At 45.4% G+C, this 22,089-nt stretch overlaps 1 protein-coding gene and 1 long non-coding RNA gene across 2 annotated transcripts in view; both read left to right on the top strand.

Annotated features, from left to right (window-relative positions):
- The window catches only part of tmem126a (transmembrane protein 126A), a 274,616-nt gene that overhangs the window by 206,352 nt on the left and 46,175 nt on the right, over nt 1–22,089 (top strand).
- Nucleotides 17,342–17,944, top strand: LOC311065613. Its single transcript, XR_014602858.1, has 3 exons — nt 17,342–17,451; nt 17,551–17,684; nt 17,827–17,944. It is a non-coding gene; the product is annotated as an uncharacterized lncRNA (long non-coding RNA).

Genomic DNA, 22,089 nt, shown 5'->3' with positions numbered 1-22,089 from the left:
AATATTAATTTTGATTATGTCTTGTGCTGTCATGCAACAGTTTTGTAAGATCTATCATTGCACAAACTAATATGTCAATACAATGGTAATCATATAGACAGATTGATTGATATAGTGTCTCTATGAAACAATAATGTAATTAATATGTCAATACAATGGTAATCATATTGACAGATTGATTGATATAGTGTCTCTATGAAACAATAATGTAATTAAAAAGAGACACAGTCACTACTTGAGGTGCATTGCTATGCACGATGATAATGTAACTGATGTTAACCATGACTCCTAATGATTTGTTTTTACCCATTAGTTTTACCCATTTTGGGTTATTTATATGGTATTGGGTTATTTTTGGTTATTTTTGTACCCAACAGCATGTATATTATTTGTTTACCTACATTGCCTGTGGGCACAATCCACTTTTACAACGTGTAGTTCATTTGACTGAAAGAAACTACTATAATGGCGGCCGTGAGCGGTGAACGCGCGACGCGTCTATCTATTGGTTGAACCCTACGTCTGACGTCACTGACTGTATCCGGAAGTGTTTTAGCTCACGCTCCACACAAACATAACAGCAGACCAGAAAAGGTTTGTATATCATTTATATCTACATAGCGAAGTCACATTGTCTGTGTTACGTTAGTTAACAGTACCTATAACATCAAGAAGTCTATATTTCCCCTATTTGATCGAGCCCAGAGTTAGTTGGTTTGGCTCAATGGCTAATGTGGCTAACTATTATGCTAACATGGACCTAACATATTGGCTTAGCGTTTGTTTTAAAGACAAGAGATAATTCTGATATTCTGACGTTTCTGGTTGCATATAAAACGTAGCAACTGGTGCTTTTCAACTCCCAAATGTTCAGCTCCGTTCCGTCAGCAACTATAGGACATCCGGTTTTGGAGCTAGCAACTATAAGGTTTCCGGTTGCCTTCAAAATAAGATCACGAATGTGTAATGTTTTTTAAAAGACACAAATGTATTTTAAAAATACATTTATGATGTACGTCTTTTAAATGGTGCATACTAGAAAACTTCTAATTGCCAATTTTATTTTTATAGACACAAATTTATTTTAAAAATACATTTACTTTAACTGGATATTCATTTGTGTTTGTTACATATGTATTGTTTTTGAACTGTTTGTCCATTATTGTAATAATGCTGCATCTAGGCCAGGTCACTCTTGGAAAATTATCATGATATAATATTGTTTATTGCAGAAGCAAATAAACAGTGATAAAAGTAACAACAAAATATGCTACAAATAATAATAGTAGATCAGTGCAGGTGCGATTTAAAAAAATAAAGCAACGGGGGTTTATAAAGTTGATCTCACCTATTTAAAAACTAAAATACAATACAAATAAGAATGTAATCAGAAAAATAAAAGTGTGTGTGTGTGTGTCTGTGTGTGTGTGTTCGTGAGAACTGTTCCATAACTGAGCGCCCCTGAACTTGATAGAAAATTGATACAGACCAGTAGGACAGAATGTTGGTGAAAATTGAGAGATAATTTGTAAAAAAAAAAAAAAAACTGGCAGGCCGTCCAGTGCGGCCAGATGTAAGAGAAGAAAGTGCCGTTTTCACACAAAAGTGGACACTGGAAAGGCGCCGGCGGACGCTGCCAACACTTCTGACATACGCATGCGTGCGGGGACACCTCCCCTACAACGCCACACTCTCCGCTAAGCGGGAGAGGTGTAAAAAAAAGTGTGGCGGACCGTCCAGTGAGGTCAGAGGTCAGAAAAGTGCCGTTCTCAGCCAAAAGTGGACACTGGACAGACGCCGGCGGACACTGCCGACACTTCTGATACACGCACACGTGCGGGGACACCTCCCCTACAACGCCACACTCTCGGATAAGCCCGAGAGGTGTAAAAAAAAGTGTGGCGGACTGTCCAGTGAGGTCAGAGGTCAGAAAAAAGCTGTTTGCAGACAAAAATGGACACTGGACAGGCGCCGGCGGACACTGCCGACACTTCTGATACACGTACACGTGCGGGGACACCTCCCCTACAACGCCACACTCTCGGATAAGCCCGAGAGGCGTAAAAAAAATAGCAAAAAAACACATCCACACCATGGTCAATATCTTCCAAATTGTCCTCTATTGTGATGCCAGCATTAAGTGATGCATCATTACATTTCACATAGAAATAAATGTACCCATGTGTTTTTGCCACTTGCAATGCATTTGCTGGTTGGAGGATGTTTATACTTGTACAGGCGGACGCTGCCAACACTTCTGACATCAAACCTACCCATTGGCTTTTTGGAAGAGGACGCAAGTCCCAGGAAGTGCCACAGAATCTCATCAGGAAGTTTTAAAGCATCTTCTGTGTATACAGTCCTGTTGCGTTGACCAGTTATTGATGGATATGTGTTGATACTCCCACCCAACAGACATGGCTATGGACAAGCCTTGCTTCTATTTCAGTTTCCCAGTTTGACATCAGTATAAAATTTCAAGACCATTAATAAAGGCACACACCAACATCTCGTTCTGTGTCTGTCTCCGTTCCTGAGATAAGACGTATGTAACATTGACTGTGACCATGATTGTGCCATTTATCTAGGGCAGCCTGGAGATCATTTCTACCAAGTTGCATGAAAATCTGCCACTCTCTTCTGGAGTTATTTTGTTCTCAACAGACTCGCACACAGGAGTATTATTATTATTTGTGTTATTGTGCTTGTCATAATTAGAAACAATTGCTGGCTGTAGGCTATTAAACGCTGACTCAAGTAACAGTCTTTCTCACTAAGAGTCAAATAAAGTCAAAGGACGGTGATAGGTATTAGGCCTACTATATATAAACTAATGTGAGAACTGCAGTATATTTGACACAAACCCAGTTTGACTCCAGTATACAACACTATCATTTCACGTTGAAATAAGAGTATACGTTTTGTAAGTGACTATAGCAGAACCCCACAATTTTTAACATTCACAATTATAAAGAATATAAATAATGAATGAAAATAAACTTTTAAGTGCATACTTTTAGTGGCATGTCTATTACATCATGTGTACCTACCAGCTTAATATCAGGCAATGTATGTGGAGCCATTTCAAAATGTGAGACATTTTCAAAGAGAACTCTGGAACTAATCTGAACAAGAATCAAGAGGGATTTATTTGTCACTTACTCAAGTAGCAGTGAAATGTTGAGACCTGCTTCTACAGAGACTGTGCTAACACAACCAAACAAAATACATCAGTAACAAGTAACAATACTGATGTAATGAAGTAGAAATCAAAATAAAGATAACACAAATAAAATTAAAGTACAGATGGAATGGCAGGTATGATAAACCTTGTGCGTATGTCACAAGTGCCACGGCAAATAGCTGTCTCGTGTCCACCGTCCAATTTGTAAAGGCTATGCACTGAAAATGGCCTTTTTCTGACCCCTGACCTCACTGGACGGCCCGCCACTTTTCAAAATACACCTGTTTGGCTTAGCGGGGAGTGTGGCGTTGTAGGGGAGGTGTCCCCACACACGTGGGTATGTCAGAAGTGTCGGCAGTGTCCGCCGGCGCCTGTTCAGTGTCCATTTTTGTCTGGAAACGGCACTTTGCTGACCTCTGACCTCACTGGACAGTCCGCCACACTTTTTTGTACACCTTTTGGGCTTATCCGAGAGTGTGGCGTTGTAGGGGAGGTGTCCCCGCACGTGTGCGTGTATCAGAAGTGTCGGCAGTGTCCGCCGGCGCCTGTCCAGTGTCCACTTTTTTCCGAGAACGGCACTTTTCTGACCTCTGACCTCACTGGACGGTCCGCCACTCTTTTTTTTACACCTCTCCCGCTTAGCGGAGAGTGTGGCGTTGTAGGGGAGGTGTCCCCGCACGCGTGCGTGTGTCAGACGTGTCGGCAGTGTCCGCCGGCGCCTGTCCAGTGTCCACTTTTGTCCGAGAACGGCACTTTTCTGACCTCTGACCTCACTGGACGGTCCGCCACTCTTTTTTTTACACCTCTCGGGCTTATCCGAGAGTGTGGCGTTGTAGGGGAGGTGTCCCCGCACGTGTGCGTGTGTCAGACGTGTCGGCAGTGTCCGCCGGTGCCTGTCCAGTGTCCATTTTTGTCCGAGAACGGCACTTTTCTGACCTTTTCTGACCATTTATCCATTTAGATAAATTATTAATGTTTAAAAAAACGTTTTTGTTACACAGAAACATAATATGTGTTGTATAACTTCGTTTAAATGCTTAAGTTGTAGTTTTAATGTGCAAATTAACCGTTTTTCTACTTTATTTTTATTTTTAGAGGGTACTCTTATGCTGAAGAGATCGTCCACCGGAAGTCTTATAGTTGCTCCGTTATAGTTGCTGACTGAACACAGGTCAAATGTTCCATGTCTCCCAAAAAATAATGTTGGTTAGGTAACTTGTGAGTAGTGGAGTGGTGGGAAATACTCAAATGTTTTACTTGAGTAAATGCATCAATACTGCAATGTAGAAATTACAAGTAAAAGTCCAGAATTCACTTGAGAATTTACTTGAGTAAAGGTACAAAAGTATTGGCATCAAAAAGTACTTAAATTATCAAAAGTAAAAGTACTCAAATGTTTACATGCCTGCTGCAAATAAATTATGAAAAATACATACAGTACAACCCAGAATGTTGTACCCCTCCTCCTCCTAATCTCTCAGTCAAAATAGTGCATTGAATGCAACTATCGATAATTGTTATAGTGATTATTCTAATGATTACTTTTTCGATTAACCAAATTTGTTTTATCTTTTATATATTATCAAATGGATCTTTTGTAATCAATTCAACCGATAGTTCTTAATTAACCGTTGCACCCCTAAAAGCAACCAATAGATGCATGTCATGTACTGTATAGCATGTTCCACTGTTCTTCTGTATCTTGTACACATTATTATGTCCATTCATTTATCTGTGCCAGATCTATGGAACGCCAACCCCTATGAGTGCCTGCCTGCCACTGTCATGTTTACAACCATGAACAAGATGGCCACTGCCATGCAAGAGGGAGAGTATGACTCAGAGAAGCCTCAGAACCAAGTAAAACAACATTTAATGTATATTCACTATATATTCAACAGGGTACTATTGAGGTAGAAGATGTTTAAAGTGGTAGCATTGAAAATGGAAGCAAGACATAGACTATGTTTTTTCTCTTTTACAGTATGTTTTAGGCATTCGTTAAGTCACTAATCCATGGTTACTACCAAAGAATATGGATTTAAGTTTAAAGCAAACAGTGCCGTGACTACACGTGTACATGTTCTAACACACACTGTGTTCAACATGGCTTCTCCTTCAGTTTTGCATCATCAAATTACTCTAACTGAAGCAGGGCCTTGTTTTTCAACCCAGTTTTAGATGTTGCCTTTGTCATTTCCCAGAACTCTCCACCGGCGGAGCTGCACGCAGCAGCTCTGAGAGCAGACATCACTGACGTACGTAAGTGCTATCAAGTGAAGTAACGTCCTAAAGTGTTCAGTCTGTCTTTAGTACAGAACTTTAGATATTAGTACAGAACTTTAGAAGAGTGGTTTAAAAAGGAAGTGTAAATAAATGGAGGTAATTTTGTGTTTTCCAGGGAGAGGAGCTGAGCGAGGCCAGCGTGCGCTTGAGTCTGCTGGAGAAGAAGCTGGACAGCTCATCAAGACGCAGATGAACGTGTGGAGAAGATACAGACGCTGACACTGCTCAAGAAGACACTGCTCAAGAAGAAAGAAGTAGGATTGTTTTTCAAAACATGCACTTGCATGTGAGCAGTAGTACTGTAATTGTAACATAATCACATATAGGCTCAAGCCCTATAGTCTCAATATACATACCACTCATAATTGACTGAAGGTGTTGAAGTAGTAACAGATGCAGAGTGGGGCATGAAGCTGGGCATTTATTTTTGCCCTAAATGCTCAAAATAGGGACGCCAGGTTGAAAGTGGACAATGAAGTGGAAACAATGATGTAAATATGACATTTCTGTTAGTTTTAGCCAACTGTTTTTATACAGATGAATAGAAACTATTCTAATGATTTATGCAAAATAATTGCAACTAGCTCAAATAGTTGCTATCAGGTGATTATGCAATAAGTGTGACAGGCCTAATACAGTACATAGCCCTGGGTAGGCCACCCAGCCTGCCGCATATACAGTATGTGCTCTGTGGGGCACCCCGTTCTAGATTATCCATGTGTAACTCAAAGAGTGTGCAAATTTAACCATCTGGTCACCGTTATATTTAACTGATATTTGTTCCGTATTTCACTGTCCAGAGAAGAGCATCAAGTTGAACATGTTAATCCTCTCCTGTCAGATTTCCATTGGAATCCCTCTGTACCGTATCAAAGACATTAGGATGTTGTATGGGGTCGGTCCAGCCCTGGGGTGATTGTTCCATTGACTTTGAAGGTCTGGTCACGGCCCCCTCCCCTCGCGGCCACGTCATTGCATCCCGTATCACCAGCAAAAACCAAAAAGTATGTGCCACTGTCTCTCTCTCGACAACGGACGTAGAATTTATACACAGTAAAACCCTCAGTGCTACTGTCATTTATTTAACTTAAAAAAAGTCAAAATTGAAGGGGCTCTGATTAAGTATTTGTTTGATGTGTTGTTGTAGGGTTTCAAGCTGAGCTCGGGAACAGTCCAAGTGCTGAACCTCCGCAGCAATAAGAATGTGACGGTGGCCAGGCTGTCACATGTAACTTTGCCACTTCTTTTCAGAATGCTGACCTTTTCCAATAAGTAATTTATCATCCACATTTAAGCTCACAACAATAAAATATAGAGTGCACAATAAAGTGCGGGGTGCGTAATTATTGTGAGGATAATAATGGTGATTCTACTGCAAGACTACGCCACCCTTTTATTTAAGAGGTAGGGTCCTCTATAACAATGTCTTAGGCTATTCACAGGTTCAGTTTTGCCCAGGTAAGAACAACACTTTGCAACATCCCACAAGAGAATTGGACGGACACAGGTTTGTATAAAAAGGTAACGGATTTTATTAAGCTAAAACATTGGCATCTATAAGCCTTAAAACTGAAAAACATAAACACAATATAACACTACACTAAAACCCTCAACCTCCTAATGCGCCCACTAACTAACTAAAATACAGGAATACAGACAATCACCAAACACTAAAAACAAACAGGGCTTGTGCAACCTATAGCAAATAAATAATGAATTTAGCGTTAAAAGTGCCAACTATTACTGAAGCAGTAAAGTGCCAAGTGCCAATTCAAATGCTATATCATATACTCATCACGGTTCAATGCAAAAGGTGGGAATGTCCTTGTATGGGGTTTAACTGGAGCGGGGGTTTAGGCCAAGAATCACTGTCTCTTCTTGTCTTCGTGCGTATTGCCTGCAATCATAGAAACTAGAACCAGTTCATCTGTTCAGGTATATTTCACATATGGGGTTTAGGACCGTGGGTTTGTAAAGGTAACGTTGCATAGAAGGACACTTACTCGCCCGCCAGACTGTACGTCTGGCTTTGAGGGTGTGAAGCGTGCAACGTTATCGCCACTGGACCTCTCCTCCGTTCCTTGGTTCGTCTGTCTGTCCTCCCCGTCTCTGCTGCTACTGCGCCGTCTGCTCACCGTCCGCTGCTGGTGGCTTGGTACGTGCCGCGATCACTGTATTCCCCACCTCTGCTCCGTGGTATGTCTGCTCCTCCTGTGCACAACCGTCCCTTCTGGCTGTCACTTCCACACTGCCCTGTATGCCTGTCTCTCTCCTGTTCGAATGGCCCGCGCCTACTTTTGTATTTGTGGCGGCCACACCCTACTCCGCCCTCATTTGCTCTGCCACCAGCGTGACCTGGGGACATTGGCCGTCTGGAGTCACAAGGTCAATGTCACGCAGCCTATAGGGGAGTCCAATGTCAAGTGGCTCGGGGACCGGGGGGAAATACATTGTCAACCATAAAACATGCAGTGCAGAAATACATTTAAGAGAATGATGTTTTTAAGTGCATAATACAGGTTTTTCATCATCAATAAAAAATGTTACAAAATGGTTTCACCCCCTGCTTTGACCCTGTCACATCCCCCCCCACTTTTCCGTTGCCAGTCCCTGCAACTGTCCCTAATCATGTCCATACCTCTGGGGTGGCTGGCCTATATTTGCTCTTCCCGAGCGCCGTGGCTCGTCTGGTGCTCTCGGGACGGAGAAAAACCCATAGTACTGCGGCGTTGTTGCTTCTACCTGCTCGGGCTGCACTACAGCTGGGGGGTCCTCGTGGGGCGACCTGGGGGCTACACACACTTTCAACGCATTTCTATGTATGGTCTTTTCTCGCCCCCCCTTCTCGGGTCTAACTCGGTACACCAACCCCGTAGCTCCCACCTGTTCCATCACTGCGTAAGGCTCGGGGTCCCACCACGTACTCAATTTCCCCTGCCCGTCCCTCTTCCGATTCCTAATCCACACTCGTTCTCCTGGTAATAACGGCGTAATACCGGCCCTACGGTCATAAACCTGTTTTCTCCTCGTCGCTGCTTCCTCCATCCTCTCCCCTGCTGTCCTATAGGCGGTCGCCATTCGCTGCTGGTGGTCCCGTACCCAACCACCCACCTCCATGCGATTTTGCGCCGTCTGCACCCCTAACTGGACATCTACAGGGCGCCTCAAGTGTCGGCCAAACATCAAATAAGCGGGGGCATAACCCGTAGCGCTGTGGATCGTGTTGTTATATGCGTGAACTAGTTCGGGCAAGTGCTCATTCCATCTTCCCTGTTTATCAGTGTCTAGCGAGCGTAACATGTTCAATAACGTCTGATTAAACCGTTCCACCGCACCGTTCCCAGCCGGGTGGTACGGAGTGGTGCGACTTTTTGCAATACCATAAGTCTGACATAAATGGTGCATTAACTCGGACTCGAAGTTGGGGCCTCGATCCGAGTGGAACCGGGCCGGGCACCCGAACGGCTGGATGATGTGCGTCCATAACGCGCGGACAGTGGTTTGCGCAGTCTGGTCACGGGTGGCAATAGCCCAACTAAACCGGGTGAATAAGTCAGTAGCCACCAGAATATTCTGCCACGCATCAGCAGGCCTACCTAGTGTGAGGAAATCAATAGCTATTACTTCTAAGGGATATGAGACTTCAAAGGGTTGTAAGGGGGCCCGGGGCTCTGACCTGTTCCTCTGCAGGCTGCAGGCGACACAACCCTGTTGTAACTGACGCACCGCTCCCTCCATGCCTGGCCAATAGAACCGACGCCGCAGCTGGGCCAAGGTCCTCTCCAACCCAGCATGCGCCGCGGCCGCGTGGATCCCTTTCCACACCTCCTCTCTGCGTGAACCTGGACAAATGATCTGTGAGTATTGTTCTTTGGTATAGGGATCGGTCACTTTCCTATATAACACATGATTTTGTATGATCAATTTGTTCCACTGGCGTAACAGTTGCCGCGCTCCTCTAGTCCAATTCTTCCTCTCCACCATATTAGGAGCTCTCCCTCGTTCCACACACCTCTTCACTACGCGCACATCTGGATCCCGATCCTGCGTCTCTCTCCACTCATCCTCCCTCGCTGCTGGTGTCAGCTGTACAGCCGCCACGTCTACAGGCTGTATTGGGAACCGCGATAGGGCGTCAGCGTTTGCGTTGTTTTTGCCCGGTCGGTACTTAATGTCGAACGTGAAGGACGCAAGCTGAGCAGCCCACCGTTGTTCCACAGCTCCCAATCTAGCCGTTTGGAGATGCGCAACGGGGTTATTATCCGTGAATATAGTGAACTGCGCGCCAGTGAGGTAATCTTTAAACTTCTCGGTCACGGCCCACTTAAGGGCCAAAAGCTCCAGTTTGAAGGAGCTGTAGTTCGCATCGTTTTGCTCAGTTGGGTGTAAACTACGGCTCGCATACGCTATTACACGTTCATGACCATCTTGGACCTGCGCTAAAACCGCCCCCAATCCACGGCCACTTGCATCGGTGTAAACCACGAAAGGCTTGGTATAATCGGCATAGGCTAACACCGGAGCTTGTGTGAGGGCACTCTTTAACGCATCAAACGCCCGCTGGCACTCTAAAGTCCACTCTACTTTACACTGGTGTGATTTTACATCGTTCTGGATTCCTATCAATAGGTTGTTTAAGGGCCGTGCCATGGCGGCAAAAGAGGACACGAAACGCCTATAGTAGCCCGCTAAACCTAGAAAAGCGCGGACCTCGCGGACCGTAGAGGGAGGTGTCCAGTCTCGCACCGCTGCCACTTTCTCCGGATCAGGTCGCACTCCCTCTTGGTCTACTACATGGCCCAGGAACTTCACTTCCCTCCGCAGAAGTTTGCATTTGTCTAACCGCAGCTTCAGTCCATGTCTCCACAGGCGCTGGAATACGAGCTCGAGGTGCTGTAGGTGAGAAGAGAAGTCAGGTGAATATACTATAATGTCATCAAGATACACTAGCAAGGATTCCGTCACCTGACCACTCAAACACTGCTGCATCAGTCTCTGAAAGGTCGCGGGGGCATTACACAGCCCAAACGGCATACGCTGAAATTCGAATAGCCCCAGGGGGGTCGTAAAGGCGGTCTTCTCCCGGTCCCGGGGATCCATTCCTACTTGCCAGTAGCCACTGGCCAGGTCCAACGTGGAGAACCACTGCGCTTTCGTCAGGCTGGTGAGCGTCTCTTCTATTCGGGGTAGGGGGAAGGCATCCTTGTGCGTCACGGCGTTCAGCTTTCTGTAGTCAACACAGAACCTCCAGCTGCCATCCTTCTTCTTAACCAGTACTATAGGTGCTGCCCACGGACTGCAACTCTCCTTGATGACTCCCTTCTCCAACATCTCGTTCAGCAGGGTCTTCATCTCCCGGTACATGGAGGGCGGCAGCGGCCGGTGCCTCTCTCGTATGGGCGCAGCGTCTCCGGTCGGTATCTGGTGCTGCACGGCATCCGTCTGTCCGAAGTCTTCATCATGGATGGCGAACACCTTCTTCCACCTGCATAACATCTCGTGCAGCTCCTTTTTCTGCGCCTCCGGCAGGTCATCACGCTCCGTCAACACCTCCATCTCTTCTGGCAGGGTCTTCGGTGGTCCATCATCCTCCACACTAATTACGGCCACTTCCACCTCTCCGTCGGTCCCCAGGGACAGGCTCAGGTCCCTGCCGCCTCGGACATCGGCTTCTTCTACTGGGTACAGCCTCCCCAGTTTCTGGTGGCGGTCCAGGACCAGACTATAGGCGTGTGGATTACATACTCGTATGGGAACGCGTCCGTGGCGCACCGTGACGAGGGCACGGGCCACTCCCAAATCTTTTCCATCCGGCAAGGCTTCCATCAAGGCCTCGTAGTCCGCTCCATTTGGTCCTCTCCAAGCGCGGCCCCAGATCATCACTTCACTCTGCGCGGGGATTCGAATCTTCCGCCGGCCGACCGGCCACACATAACCGATGGACCCATCTTCGTTCGTCACTGCCTCCACCCTCCTACAGGTGGCGAATGCGTCCTTCCACAGCGTCCTTCCCTGCTGACATGGAAACACAGGCCTCCCAGGCCATTTAAAGAGGGCATGCCATACAGCGTTCACGACATTCATCCCAATAATCAGCGGTTGAGTACAATGTTCATCTTTCACGATTACAACTCCTCTCCCTGGGATCTTCATTCCCTCCAGTTCTAGGTCCAATATGGCATAGCCAGTATAAGGTAAGTCAAGACCGTTAGCGGCGCGTAATTTAAATACAAGGGGTTCGTTCCCCAATGTCAGGTGCGAGAATCTTTTCTCAAATAAGCTCTGCTGCATTAAAGTAACTTGTGACCCAGTATCCAGTAACCCCCTTAAGTGGACTCCTCCCATAGTGATCCCAATAGTCGGACAGTCCCCAATAAACACTTCATTAGCCCTTGATCTGGCGAGTGCGCGCTGCACCCCTGTCTCCCGGACCTCGGCGACAGGGCGTACTAGTTTAAATGATTGGGGTCAGATTTACAAAAGCGAGCAATGTGCCCGGACTGCCTACAGTTCCTACATATCGGCCTACCTCCCTCATCCCACTCGTTGCGTTGGTAAGGCGCCCGGCGTCGTTCAGGTGGGGGTGAAGCGCGGGTTCGTGGATCGGTGGTGTCGGGTCGAAGGAGCGGTCGAATCTCCTTCATCAGCTCCTGCGTAAACCCCTGCATTTGTGATTTGACGTCCGCCATAATCTCCTGTTTCAGTTTTTCTCTCCATTCAGGTTCCTGTGAGGTGTGTGGGATAGAGACAGGTTTAACAGCATGGCACAAGATGTCAGTAGCTCCTTCTCGTCTATGTTCGGTGTCTAGTAGGAAGGCCTCGTCTTTTAGAGCTGCGAAGTCTTCGGTGGGGTTTCGACGGGCATATATTCTCAAGGCCTGGCCCAGAGGGCCTTCAGACAGCCCCACAAGCAACTGCTCTCGCAGAATGGCATCGGAGGGAGCGGTGTCTGGGTCGAGCCGCCGCAGCCCGCAGAACAACTCCCTAAGCCTCAGAATATAAGCCTGCACATTTTCGCCTGCGCGCTGCGCACAGCCATAAAACAAGGCACGAGCTTGGGAAGCAGAGATGGATGATTTATATAGGTTATCTAGACATTTGAAAACTTTAGCCACTGTGTTTCGGTCTTCCCTGTCAATCACACTAATTTGTCGTTTAGCTTCTTCCGTAAGGGTTTGCACTACAAAAGCAACTTTTTTCTCTTCCGTCAATTCTTGAGTGCCCAATAATCCTTTAATCTGTTCTTTCCAATCTCTATATTTCTCCTCACCTTCTGTGCCCGAAAATTTGGGTAACCACGGGGCCCCTGGATACACTGGCATCATCATCATTACTTTTCCCAAAAACAAAAACAAAAAGCAGCAAAACAGCAAAATATCAGTACAATTTCTCTTAGGGATTTGTTTGTGTTGTCCTCTACCCAGTCCTGCCGACTACGCCAAATATGTGACGGTGGCCAGGCTGTCACATGTAACTTTGCCACTTCTTTTCAGAATGCTGACCTTTTCCAATAAGTAATTTATCATCCACATTTAAGCTCACAACAATAAAATATAGAGTGCACAATAAAGTGCGGGGTGCGTAATTATTGTGAGGATAATAATGGTGATTCTACTGCAAGACTACGCCACCCTTTTATTTAAGAGGTAGGGTCCTCTATAACAATGTCTTAGGCTATTCACAGGTTCAGTTTTGCCCAGGTAAGAACAACACTTTGCAACATCCCACAAGAGAATTGGACGGACACAGGTTTGTATAAAAAGGTAACGGATTTTATTAAGCTAAAACATTGGCATCTATAAGCCTTAAAACTGAAAAACATAAACACAATATAACACTACACTAAAACCCTCAACCTCCTAATGCGCCCACTAACTAACTAAAATACAGGAATACAGACAATCACCAAACACTAAAAACAAACAGGGCTTGTGCAACCTATAGCAAATAAATAATGAATTTAGCGTTAAAAGTGCCAACTATTACTGAAGCAGTAAAGTGCCAAGTGCCAATTCAAATGCTATATCATATACTCATCACGGTTCAATGCAAAAGGTGGGAATGTCCTTGTATGGGGTTTAACTGGAGCGGGGGTTTAGGCCAAGAATCACTGTCTCTTCTTGTCTTCGTGCGTATTGCCTGCAATCATAGAAACTAGAACCAGTTCATCTGTTCAGGTATATTTCACATATGGGGTTTAGGACCGTGGGTTTGTAAAGGTAACGTTGCATAGAAGGACACTTACTCGCCCGCCAGACTGTACGTCTGGCTTTGAGGGTGTGAAGCGTGCAACGTTATCGCCACTGGACCTCTCCTCCGTTCCTTGGTTCGTCTGTCTGTCCTCCCCGTCTCTGCTGCTACTGCGCCGTCTGCTCACCGTCCGCTGCTGGTGGCTTGGTACGTGCCGCGATCACTGTATTCCCCACCTCTGCTCCGTGGTATGTCTGCTCCTCCTGTGCACAACCGTCCCTTCTGGCTGTCACTTCCACACTGCCCTGTATGCCTGTCTCTCTCCTGTTCGAATGGCCCGCGCCTACTTTTGTATTTGTGGCGGCCACACCCTACTCCGCCCTCATTTGCTCTGCCACCAGCGTGACCTGGGGACATTGGCCGTCTGGAGTCACAAGGTCAATGTCACGCAGCCTATAGGGGAGTCCAATGTCAAGTGGCTCGGGGACCGGGGGGAAATACATTGTCAACCATAAAACATGCAGTGCAGAAATACATTTAAGAGAATGATGTTTTTAAGTGCATAATACAGGTTTTTCATCATCAATAAAAAATGTTACAAAATGGTTTCACCCCCTGCTTTGACCCTGTCACAAGAACGTTTGGGGTTACTTCAGCGTGGTTGCGGCTGGAGGCCTGCATGAGTTTGGACACTGCTTCTCCTCACACTGCTTATCCTGGGGAGAGAATCACGAGCGAATCAGAGGCCATTTCGTGAGTACACTCACCCTCACTGGATGATACAGTGTCAGTCAGTGAAAAATGATGGAAATGTCAAATGTGAATTGAACTCAACTAGGTAATAAGCTCACCATTCAACATAGCTTCAAACTGCATGCAGTGACATTAATAAGTTGTTAATGAGGTTGTTTGACTCTTTAGTCTGGGTAAGTCGGAAAGAATAGTGCAATTCCCCAAAATCCAAACTATCCCTTGAACTCTGTAACCACTTAAACCCTATATTCTTTGTTGACCGGGGTCCTCCAGCGGTCTAATACTTGATCGCTTCTTTTTTTCTTCCCTCTACACTACAAATATCTTCATCTGTAATAATGACATACCCCACATAAGGATGCTAGGGTTGATGGGTTTCTGTTTTGTATGATGTGAACGACACCCAGTGAGATTTTAACAGTTGTCTTTGTCTCTACATACTGTAGTAACATGGTGGTGGCTGTGAAGGAACTGTCTATCAGGGGGGACTGCAGGACCACTGTAGAGTACCTCATAAAGCTCCTGGAGACTGAGAGCTTCCAGCATAACCGCATTGAGACTGGCTGGCTGGACAGGCTCTTCTCAGAGAAGATGCAGGTACAGCCATATCTCCCATTTGGGGGCGACCTATGAGGAACATGTAGCATGTAGGACCACATTTCTTATGGCAGCGGTGCTCAAACGTTTTATTTTTTCAAAGACCCCCATATCTTCAGAGTTACAGACCTATTAAGGGTCCATTCGGAACCCCCCCAAGGAACCCTGAGGGTCCCTTGACCTCACTTTGAGAACCACTGTCTTATGGCATTAAGAAATCACTGTAACCTAAAGTAATTGTTGTGTTATGTGATGATGATTGTACGACATGGATCTAAAAATGTTATTTTGCCATTATGTCCCCATGCTGTGTTCTAGTCAAACCGAGTGTACGCAGTCAAGTGCGTGATTAGACTATGGTAGATGGAAGCTTGATCTTACTGCCATTGTTCTCATTGTTCTCAACACATTGAAATGGCCACTTTGTTTTAGTTTTATGGTAAAAACGAAGGCCGTTAGGATGAGTATAGTGCTGTGTGTGCAGGGCAGGCAGAGCGTCCGGACACCATGCTGGGGATTGTGAGCGGTGCTCTCCGTGTAGCCGATGTCAACCTGAGGAACAGTGTGTCCAACTTCCTGCACTCACTGGAAAGGTACAAAAAGAATAAACAAAGTACTGTCTTAACCCATTTTGGGCGGGAAGCCCTTTTTGTAACTAGACCTTTCAGGACGGGGACCCCTTTTGGGGTTGTTGTTGCTATGTACAGTACATAGCAACATACATGTTTTGTAATTATTGAAGAAATATGTTTTTCAGAAACTTAGGTCTGGATTTAGAAGGCGTTTTTAGAATCGGCCTCAGGTCTAAATGGGTGTCTGTCGACTAGAATATGAACCTGCCCCCAGATCTGCTGATGTCAGGATAGAAAACACACAAGCCTCACAACTAGAAGGTCCTCGGTTCGATTCCCGCCGGGGACGCTGTGGGCATCAGTGCCCATACCCAAGGTGGGGTTGTTGAAAGGGCCTTTCTGTGTGGAGTTTGCATGTTCTCCCTGTGTGCCTTAGGGTAGGTAGGTACCCTCACAAAAACATGCAGTAATCCTGGTCTCTATACTGCCTCCCCCTGGTGATGGAGGGGAAAGGAACTGGTTGGAATAACGTGTTCCTTCCACGCACTACGTCCAACCGTGGAATTTCCCCCCTGTCAGGTGATAAGAAGCGGCTTGCTAGCTCCTCATGCATTGAAGGAGGCATGAGCTCAGTTCTGGGTTCTCCCTAGGCTGGGAGAGTAGCGGCCAGGATTACATAGGCAATTGGCACTGGTAGAAAAAATGGGTTACAAAATTGTGGGATTAAAAAAAGAAAAAAGGATAGAAAACACATCCACTGAGCATCAGGGTGGAAAAGCGGTGAAGTTCCTGCCCACCACTGCAGAGACTAGGGGTTTGAATCCTCCACGGTGCATCCGGCTTGGCCAGGCTCTCCAGCAAACCCAATTTCTATCGCTACACTAGTGACTCCTACAGGTTGGCCGGAGCCTGTTCAGCCGGATGTGAAACCGAGAGGAATGGCATGTTCCACCACATGCGTTACATACACCCCCCTGGTGAAACTCCTCACTGTCGGGTGAAAATAAATGGCTGGCGACTCCATGTGTATTGAATTAGGCACATGGTTGTCTGCAGCCTCCCACATGACCAAATGTAGGGGTTGGCAGTGACAGGGACTACACAAGAGGGGAAAAACGTTGAATCGGCATAATGACCAAATTGGGAAAAGGGGGAATATAAATAACCGCACCCACTAACACACACATCTCCCACTGTCTTTGCCAGAGGTCAGGTGTTACCTGCACACACGCTCCTCAACACGGTGGATGTGGAGCTGATCTATGAAGGCCGTGGCGTGACATGACAGTCTCCCAACTCCTACGTGCTCATCATGAACCATGCATCTGCCGAGGTGTATGTCCATCGCCTCAGCGACTGAGGCCTTCTGCTCTCATTTGACGGCAGCAGCTGTACCACCTACTGTACATGAAAGAGGAGGTGGACAGGTACATTGCTGTTTAATGTTTAGAACCTCAATTAACCTTCATCGTATGACGCTGTGGCATGCTGAAAATAGCCGATCTGCAAGCTCACAACACGTCGACTCGCACCCCGGCGCGTTGGGAGCTTGCAGATTGCCTATTTTTGGGGGGTGACCAATGCCTATTTTTGGGGGGTGACCAATTCCTGTTGACTTTTTTGGGCATTTTGTGCACAATCCTCCCTGCCATTCTGATTTGTATATACAATATTCAATGGTTAAACTTGGTTAGTACTGTTTGTTTTGTATTTTGCAGGTATCCCATCGCTATCGGGAACACGACTTGTGTTTTTTAGAAGGAGAATGACCCGTCGCTGCTGCGCTCGCCCTCGGCAGGAAAACTCATCCAGTACACTGTAGAGGACGGTGGGCACGTGTTCTCTGGCCAGTGCTATACTGAGATGGAGGTGTGATATCCAAATGAAAGAGCATTAACGGCAAATTCGCCCCAATTTCATGGACATGAATTTATAGATGTAAACTGCATTAACATGTGTGTTTTCCAGGTGATGAAGATGGTGATGACTCTGACCGCTTCAGAGTCTGGTTGTATTCATTATGTGAGAGGGCCGGGGCTGCACTAGAGCCTGGCTGCGTCATTGCCAAGCTCCAACTGGACGACCCCAGCAGAGTGCAGCAGGTATATTATGTGGACTACGCCTGTTCTTGTGTCATTGCCGATCTACAAGCCTGTGAGCTTGTATGTTCACCTATTTCGGCATCCCCAGAATAGGGACGCTAGGGTTCATATGCTCCTCTAACTATGTGTTTTTGTCCCTAAGGCGGAATTGCACACAGGGGCCCTGCCCACTATCCAGGCTGTAGCATTGAGAGGGGGGAAGCTACACAGAGTGTTCCACAGTACACTGGACCACCTGATCCACATCATGAATGGCTACTGCCTGCCCGAACCGTTCTTCTGCATCAAGGTCCGAGTTCACACGTGCATAAGAAACAAACACCTACCTAGCTAATAGCAACACAGTACAGTGGTTGATAAACATGCTGTTCTTTTTCTCCCCAGCTTAGGGAGCGGGTGGAGAGGCTGATGAAGACCATGCGAGATTCCTCCTTGCCAGTGTTGGAGCTGCAGGACGACATGACCAGTGTGTCTTGTCGCATTCTCCCTGCTGTTGAGAAGGCTGTCAAGAAAGACATGACACAGTATGTCAGCAACATAACCTCAGTGCTGTGCCAGTTCCCAAGCCAGCACCCAGCAGGTAATGCACGAGCGCTCGTTTCTAAATGAGGCTATATATTTATTCACATGATTCAGACAGGTTCTTTCTTACTTCAAATCAAGACAAATGGTTTAATTATGAACATGGAATGTTGGAGTTCATTTCCAGATCGCCAACATCCTCGACAGCCATGCTGCTACTCTGAACAGGAAGTCAGAGAGAGAGGTCTTCTTCATGAACACTCGGAGCATTGTGCAGTTCAGAAGTGAGTATATCCTAGGATATGCTAGCGCTTTTTCTGCCCGTCATCCTCCACCCTTCACATATCATCATTTTGAAGCTTAGGCTACTTAGGCGACTAACCAAGGGGCAACTTGAAGACCTGTTGAGTGTTGTTCAAGTGTGTATTTGCACTTTGTGAAGAAAAAAAAGCTGACATGGCCAACGAGCTCAACTACATATTCTCCCACGCCCAAGTTCCCAAAAATAATCTCCTGGTCACTAGTTGGTGTACAAATTGAATGAACACTGGGGATTTGACTGTGTACGTTGTCCTCTTGCGTGTCTAGGACCAGCTGTGTGGGCGAGATCCCACCCTCGTCGATGACCATCCTGACCGAGCTCATTCAGCTGAATGAAAATGGTATGTGGCTACAGCACACATACAAAGATGCCCCATGTGAAACCGTTAAGTCACCACTTAATCATTAAGGGGTGACTTAGCAGGATGCATTAAGGTTTAATGCATCCTGCAGCAGCTATATTAATTCATGACCAACGGAAAATAATTGATGCCCAAATTATTTTACACTCCCCCAGGTGCTGATAGCCTCCCACCTGCCCTCCTATGAGCTCAGGCACAACCAGGTGGCCTACACTTGACGGACAGCACTTCAAACTCAGGGTGGAGCGACAGCACCTGACAGTCCATGTCATAGGTATGGTATGCTCAATGTCAAACAGGCAGTGGCACCAGAGGAGGGCCAGAAAAAGGTGTTTTCTATTGTCAGGCTGTGGCCATGGTTGGAGCCCATCTCTGCCACTTGTATGAAGAAGAACAAGAGAAGTTTCACTCGGTCATCACAGATGCAGAGTGAGGCATCAAGCTGGGCAAATTAGGGGTTTGTATTGTAGATGAAAACCACAGTTTGATATTCACTTGCTTATTTCATATATAGTATTTTAACATGGCTGCACTTTTGGAAATCACAAGCAGCAAGCTGTCTTTCTCAAATGTTAAAACAGGGCAACAGATATTTGGCCTATGTACATGGATTTCAGAACTTGCACTATTTAGTTTGTTTCAATGCCTGGGTAGAATGTGTTGCATGGTCAATTAATAAAAAAGACTGTTTGAATACAACACTGATGATGTTTCCAAGTTTGTGCATCAGTATATGTTTTTGTTTACTGTAAACTGAGAGTGGGAGTACCGATGACATTCAGGAACAGACTGGGTGATGACATCTGGAGAGATGGAGGACAGATGAAGGAGGAGCCAGGCCCGGAGGCAACCCACAGTGCCTAGAGTCGCCAACACCTGCTAATATGTCATCAGCCACCTTAACCCCCAATTAGCTCTGTCTCTAAACCTCCCCTCTAAGAGACCGTGGGGGCAGTAGCATGCCACTTGACACAGGCCGGGGTCTGATTAGCCTCGGTCGGGTCGCCTGGAGTGTTGCAAGACCCGAAACACCCAGTGAGTCCAGGAAAGAACACTGATGATGTGTCCAAGTTTGTGCATCATAGATGTTTTTGTTTACTGAATGTGTGTCAATTGTCTATAAAAGTGCATTTGAACGGTCAACTGAGATAACTTAAAGGTTTATTAGAAGGGATAATTGAGCCGGTCACTGAAATCACTTCACTGAAATCTGTCATGCACGTCCCAGCAGAGTGATTCAAATTCAACAGCTAAGAAGTATCACAGTAGCTCTCACTCTCGATAAAGCATATGTTGATTCCAAATATTAACACCTCAGTCTACAGTCTTTCTATGCTTATGTGTTCACTAATGCTTATTTGTCCTAGTGTCTATGCTGACCTGGTCTTGGCTAGACACCTGTCACTCCCCTTCTCAGCTCATGTGTGATTAGAGCCTGACACTATAAAGAGGAGCTGTAGCCAGCTCTCGGCTATTCCCCCCGAGCACCCCAGCAGAGCAAGAGTTTATTGGCTCCCTTGACTATTTGTACTTTATTTATTTCAGTTACGATGGGCTGATTGTAAGTGTTTTTAATGTGTGGTATGATTTTCGTTATTGGTTACTTTGTACTTTGTGTTTTGGTAGTTCATGGGAGTCTGGTGAAAGGACACAATTGTAACTTTAGAAACATAAATAAAGATTCTTTATTTAACTGCTGTCCCTTCAGACTCAGTGATTTCATTTCCCATAGAGTGTGAGGACGTAGTCTTCTTCGTTTGCCACCTTCACCTTCTTGACGATGACAGGGAGTACTGCTTCTGCTTCGACAAAAGGACCCGCAGATTAACATGTATTTGTCCACAGACCCCCATCTGATAAGATTTGGTTTTAAATATACTTATTTTCAGGTTTGTGTTTGCTAACAATGTGTGTTAACATAATTTATACACTAGTCTTGACTTTCTGTTCTGATTCAGATTACACAAACTAGGTATACCACCTGTTTGATGAATGTAACCGATATAGGGTGATGAGTTAAACAAAGGGGCTTTGAGGAATGTTCAGGATGATCTTATACAAGACCATAGATGTAATATAGATGGATGATTACATGATATGATTAGATGGCGGACAAGTTTCAAATAACTTGATCATTGAGAGACAAATCCTTTAAGGTGTGCATCTTTTTTGGAAGCATATATTCATTCTCTAGATTTATTATTCACTGTAACACCTAATACAAGGGCACAGAAATGTGGCAGTCATAGGGGTCTTAAACGTTTTCAGGCCAGGGACCCCCGTTGGGGGATGGTCCAGCATATATTGTATAATGCAGGGGTCTTCAACGTTTTCAGGCCAAGGACCCCCTAGCTGAGAGAGAGAGATGAAGCAGGGACCCCCTCTATATTGTATAGAATGGTGTTTCAGATATACTTTTGCTCACAACGCCTCGCACTGCGAGGCGTTGTGAGCTTGTTAATCTGCTATTTTTGGCTAAAGTTCTCCTCAGAAAAGGGATGCTAGGGTTCAAGTGGTTAATATAAAAAAAGAGAAATCATATCACACAAAGACTTGGCGGACGCCCTGTAGTAACTCTGAGGACCCCCTGTTGAAGATCCCTAGTATAATGTATAACATTGTGTTTCATATGTATAGACATACCATGTTGTGCATTCAAGCTATTCAAATAATAGATTGATATATTCATTCATATCCACTGCCATTAGTAAACATACTTTACTAACTGAGAAGAATGTAATACTATCAACAATCTGTCAATTGCACAACAATCTATACAAGCTATTAATGGCCAGAATCATGATATACTTTCAACATAAATATGGAAAATATTTAAAGACAAATTGATTTTTTTGAAAAAGAAATAAATATATACATATATATATAAATAAATACATTTATTAATTGTCCGCGGACCCACTGTTTAAGACTACTTAGGCTATTAAATTATATCCCTGAAACGCTTGTGTCTGTGCAAATACCGTTTTTATACATAATTATCTTTTTTTACATTTTTACAATGATGAATGTTAGGGACCAAAAAAAAAGTCACTACCAATCAACTTTAAATTGCCTGAAACGTACTCCTAACAGGTTTTTGGGGGAACAATTTTTTTTTCGTTTCGGTAGTGACACCATTGTGTCACTACCGAAACGGAAAAAAAATTACTAAGTCCAGAGCTCGATGAATGTTAGGGACC

The sequence above is a fragment of the Gymnoscopelus microlampas genome, assembly GCF_963454915.1.
Source record: "Gymnoscopelus microlampas genome assembly, chromosome: 18".
Taxonomy (NCBI): domain Eukaryota; kingdom Metazoa; phylum Chordata; class Actinopteri; order Myctophiformes; family Myctophidae; genus Gymnoscopelus; species Gymnoscopelus microlampas.
Note: the sequence above shows the minus strand (reverse complement) of the source record. Positions and strands in the feature narration are given on the sequence as shown.